This window comes from Nerophis ophidion, linkage group LG07 (genome assembly GCF_033978795.1).
Source record: "Nerophis ophidion isolate RoL-2023_Sa linkage group LG07, RoL_Noph_v1.0, whole genome shotgun sequence".
NCBI lineage: Eukaryota > Metazoa > Chordata > Actinopteri > Syngnathiformes > Syngnathidae > Nerophis > Nerophis ophidion.
This window is the reverse complement of record NC_084617.1, coordinates 54,077,924-54,083,923: the sequence shown is the minus strand read 5'-3', so window position 1 is coordinate 54,083,923 and position 6,000 is coordinate 54,077,924.

Below are 6,000 nucleotides of genomic sequence, written 5' to 3'. Positions count from 1 at the left end.
GTTCAGGCGCCTATAAGCTGGTAGTCATGCTATGGCATGACACAAGGTTACAGCGGCATTGCTTTGCGCTGAGGGTCACACATTTAAAATGGGAAAGCGATCTCTGGCATAAACACTCTATGCCAGGGGTCACCAACCTTTTTGAAACAAAGAGCTACTTCTTGGGTACTGATTAATGCGAAGAGCTACCAGTTTGATACACACTTAAATAAATTGCCAGAAATAGCCAATTTGCTCAATTTACCTTTAACTCTATGATATTATTGATAAATAATGATATTTATCTTTGTGGAAACACTGATCATCTTAATGATTTCTCACAATAGATATATATTTTTGATGACATGTTTTAAATAGGTTAAAATCCAATCTGCACTTTGTTAGAATATATAACAAATTGGACCAAGCTATATTTCTAACAAAGACAAATCATTATTTCTTCTAGATTTTCAAGAACAAAAATTTTAAAAGAAATTCAAAACACTCTGAAATAAAATTAAAATTTGATTCTACAGATTTTCTAGATTTGCCAGAATAATTTTTAAAAATTTTAATCACAATAAGTTTGAAGAAATATTTTACAAATATTCTTAGTCAAAAAAACAGAAGCTAAAATAAAGTATTAGATCAAATTAATTTATTATTCTTTACAATAAAAAAATAAAAAAATACTTGAACATTGATTTAAATTGTCAGGAAAGAAGAGGAAGGGATTTAAAAGGTAAAAAGGTATATGTGTTTTAAAATCCTAAAATCATTTTTAAGGTTGTATTTTTTCTCTAAAATTGTCTTTCTGAAAGTTATAAGAAGCAAAGTAAAAAAATAAATGAATTTATTTAAACAAGTGGAGACCAAGTCTTTAAAATATTTTCTTGGATTTTCAAATTCTAATTGAGTTATGTCTCTCTTATAATTAAAAATGTAGAGCAAAGCGAGATCAGCTTGCTAGTAAATAAAAAATAAAAATAAAAAATAGAGGCAGCTCACTGGTAAGCGCTGCTATTTGAGCTATTTTTAGAACAGCCCAGCGGGCGACTCATCTGGTCCTTACAGGCTACCTGGTGCCTGCGGGCACTGCATTGGTGAACCCTGCTCTATGCGGTTGTTTAGGTTCACACCTCTGGGGGGGGCAACGTGATTATTGTGAGTGGTCAACGTGGTCGTTGTGCTCTCTGATAAAAACAATAACATTATGATAACAATAAAATAATTCTGTACAGAATTTATTGTCTATTGTGAGCGAACTGTGGTGCTGAATTTCCCTCAGGGATCAATAAAGTACTTTCTATTCTATTCTATTGTTTCTGCTAAACTTTTATTCAATAGTGTGTCAACGTATCGTTTGTACTAGTAATAGATTTGGTTCAGTTTGGCAGCACCGTGGCCATGGCAATTAAAAAAGCCCATAGAGATAATTGTTCATTTTGAATTGAAAAATGGATGGATGGATGGATCGATGGAACTACTTGGAACACTGTGATCGTGACAGATTTACAACAGTATTTCTAAAACGACTGAACAATTTCAGCTTATATTTTAGCTGAACCTTTACCCTAAATATATAATGTCTACAAACATTTGTGTTTTCATAGTTGTTGCCTATCTATTGTTTTTTGTTTACTTTCTCAATTCATGCCAAAGCGGCATAGCAGTTTTGAATTGGCTTCAGTGCGGTAGGAGATTTCAAACCCTTTTCTTTCCCTTTAGACCTATGAATGTTTTTATTACCTTTTCATATAAACTTTGGATATTATCTGAAAAATAAATTAATGGCTATTTAATATCCCTTTAGACCTATCAATATTTTATTACCTTTTCATATAAACTTTGGACATTATCTGAAAAATTAACGAATGGCTATTTAATATATTTGATTGAACTGAATTGTAGTTGTCAATGTGGTCTTTTTGTTTATTGTTAATATGCAATTATAGATAGTAAATTACACTACTTGTAAAATATCAATAATACATTATGTCTTAACATCTAACTATAAATGTACTTAAACTACATTTTTGTTGGTTTTCTCCCATAGCCAAATTCACTTCATGTCGCCAACAGTAAACCGCAAAACCTAATTTATTGCTGTTAATTGTTTCCAGACATAACCGTGATGAATGAATTCCTGCGAAGTAGTAATTGTTGATAATAAATGAAATAGTTTAATAGATAGAGCATTGGAAATAAACCTTTTTTCAACTTTCTAAATATTTTTTTTTGTTGTACTCTTATGACAGCAGTCAAGACAAACATTTACAGTAACCTTTGCAAGCCGCAAACTTTGAAGCAAAATGTGGCGAGGGATGGCTGTATTACAATACTCATTAGGCTGCAGTCAGCACTATATCCCCTACTGCAGGGCTATTCAACGACATAAGAAAAAGGCCCGCAGTTTCAAGACCCCAGGATCTCAGGGGCCCAACATCAAAATTTGGATGTTTCTTTAGAAAATACCTATGCAGGTTATATTTATTTCAGACTGTGTTTACTTATTTATAAAGTAAACACGTCAGTTGTCAATAAATGTATTATTCTACCCCAGTTACTTGTTTTCAGCGTGTGCAGCTAGACAGATAGTTAACAGCATGAAGAGACAGAAGCTAAGTTTTGTTGACGGTCGATGTTTCTTCTTTTGAATAATTTTTCTTTCTCAGTTTTATTGCTTTGTACAGCCTCCTTTATTTAGGTTTGTCAGACTGAAAATATAAACATTACATGAACAATCCTGTTTTGAATGGTTTCATTAAGCCTTTTTGGGTGTTGTTCGGAGGACCAAAAATAAAAGCTTTGGCGGGCCAGTTGAATAGGCATGCCCGAGCTTGCTACACGATTGATATTACAGACCGAAAGGGGGCCACAAACAAAATCTTGCCTGGGGCCACACAAAGCTTATGTGAATGGTGTACTACGAAAAGCTGATTCTGTGCATAAATGAAAACCATTGTGTAAAATATGAGCTAATGTAACAGCAACAAAACATAATTCAACCCTGAAGACAAACTATAATGAGGGCCACCAGAAGTCAAATGGAACACATGAGCTCCAGTAAAGTGAAATTTTGTGTAAACGTTTTCACTGAAACACATGACCGTGGTATAAAAGATGTGTCCGTGAGGACAGGTTGTTCACCAAAGAAAATACAATTTTCAGGAGCTTCTATGCTCTAGTAAATTACAGTGTGAGCCAGGCCGGTCTGATGGCGCTTGCTTCCTTCCGATGGCCATCCAGCCAAAACCAAATATTGGACAGCAATAGCCGGGGTTAAAGGAGACAAATGTGTGAACAAAATGAGACGTTAAGCACCGAGCTACGTGAAAGAACGGCTGAGCTACAATAGGATGTACGCAGGTCTCGCTGTTGTGCTGGAAATATTCGCCATTAAAAAGCTGCGTACCCATAAAAAGGGTTTTGTTTATTCGTGAATAGCGCCGCCATGGTAACTTGAAATGTTCCCAATTCCAAATACGGCCATCGGTGAGAAGGAGACCTTTCCGAAGGTATAACATATGTGGGGGTTCGTTGGCCATGACAGTCAACATATTCTACCAGCTACCCCTCTCTAAAAAAGACAAACACTTTTGGGAAGATCATTCAGATCTTGGTAATGTTTCCTGTGTTTAAGAACAAATAGATTGTAACAGGTGTAAAAGTAAGTGCATCTCTATCCTCCTTCAAAACCGCTCTAAAACAACTCCAGGCAACTTCAACCCTTTACTAATACCCTCCTCCATTCACATCCCATCTCCCTAGATTGTAAATAACCTAATGTAAATAATCAAATGTATTTCTAATGTATTTACTTGTTCTTATGCTATCTGAACTCACTATGTTCTCTGCTGGCTGTACATATCCTACTAAGTAAGACCTACACTGTTTCAATGTCCATTTCTCTGTTGATGCAATTGTTGATGACTGAAGTACTGATATCAACCAAAGCTCCTCATCCCACCCCCCGGATTGTAAATAATGTAAATAATTTAATGTATATATTATGGTGATTAACTTGTGCGATGACTGTATTATGCTGATAGTATGTATTTGTACCATGAATTGATTTACGTGGACCCCGACTTAAACAAGTTGTAAAACTTATTCGGGTGTTACCACTTAGTGGTCAATTGTACGGAATATGTACTGAACTGTGCAATCTACTAATAAAAGTTTCAATCAATCAATCAATCACTCAACCAGTCAATCAACATCCAATCGACACATGAAACATGACGAATTGGGAGGGTCTGTGATAAGGTGGCGACTTGTCCAGGGTGTAAACCGCCTTCCGCCCGATTGTAGCTGAGATAGGCGCCAGCGCCCCCTCGACCCCAAAAGGGAATAAGCGGTAGAAAATGGATGGATGGATGGATGCAATTGGGGGGTGGAAGGGATACACTATTCACTTTAGCCGCAAGTTGTTATGTAGAGTGGCGATTTCCATCATTTTCAGTAGAACGCACTGCAAAATCCTCTCACACAAGATCCAGCCAGGCATGGGGGCGTATGAATCCCTTCCCTAATGTAACTGTTGTCCTGGCTAATTTCTAATACAAGCTGACGATATATTGTCAATCTGAGTCCTAAGTCGCACATGTAAACTCTCTGCAGGAAGTCACTGACGGCCCTGTTAGTAAAACCGGCAGCCCTGGGCAACATGACATGTTGTCAGTCAGCTCCTGTTGTGTAGTCAAACTTAATGGCTCCTGACAAGCTCTCCGGCATCCGCCCGGGAGGGTGCAGAGTGCGCGCGCCCACCCTCGGTGAGCATGACCACTCTGCAAATTCACATTTAACATTTCATTCCTGCAGCTCGGGCAGAATGAATTAAACATTGTTGATCCCGATCCAGCAGCACAAAATGGAATTTAACGTTGGATGTCGAATGGCCCTGTATCACCCCACCCAACACTTTAATTCACTAGCTGACTCCTGGGACAGCACTTTTTTTTTAATCAAATCTCTTCCATTCTGACATTTTCTGTCTATCCTTGACCCCCTTTGCACACTCCCTCTGTTATCTGAAATAATCTCACAGTCTCCTTAGATTCTATTCATCAGAGCAGAAAGAAGCAGGCGTTGACATTGATAAAAAAAGAAAAAAAAAGAAATACCATCTGTGCCTCAGAAGGCAGAAAAAAAAGGAGTGAGAATGAAACAGAAGTGAGAGAGAGGCTTCAAATGAAACGGGTTCTGTTGTCTCGCTCTCGCCCCCCTCCCCTCGTCGATGGCGGTTCAATTGAAAAGCGCAGTGGTAATTAAATTCCGGCAGGGGTTAGGGGCAACTGTGCAGTGTACTGCCAAAAGGGGGTCTCGAACATGACACAATCTAAGGGGACGGAGGGGCCAACAAGCGGAATAGGAGGGAGGGTGACAAATGTTGTTTATGCACGATCACTCTGCTACTTAATCTTCATGACATTTAAGAAGAAAAAAATGGAAGAAATTCAAAAAACTTGAAATCCCCCAATGACCTTTTTCCCCAAATTGGTAATATTCAGATCCATCTTTTCTTTTTGATGATGATTTGTGATGCTGAGAGATACATGACGAGGACATCAATAAAAATATGTTTTTAAAATAGCTTAAAATAGGTACAACTCACACATACTTAAATAGTCATAACTGGTCACTTGCTTCATATTATAGGCACATTTAAAACGTTTTTCCCCATTAGGATTTATTCACAAAGTGAACTGGGTGTGAACAGATTGTACTTAAACAAAACGAATGATTTAAATGTTTAAGCCATTAGACTGGGCAGCGGTAAACATCTGGATAACTATGAAGGTAATTGTGCAAGTGCTGCACCCGTTTAAAGCAAGCCGCGCCATCAGGAAGGGTTTGCGCTACTCTCTTGCCATCTAGGGGCCAAAGAGATCATTACACGTGATTTTATTTAGAACAGTTTCATCAGTGGGGGAGTTTCACTGTTAGACTAAATTAAAAACAGTCACTCGATGTGGAAAAAGGAAGTTATAAAGAACATTAGTGTTAAGCCATGTTCAC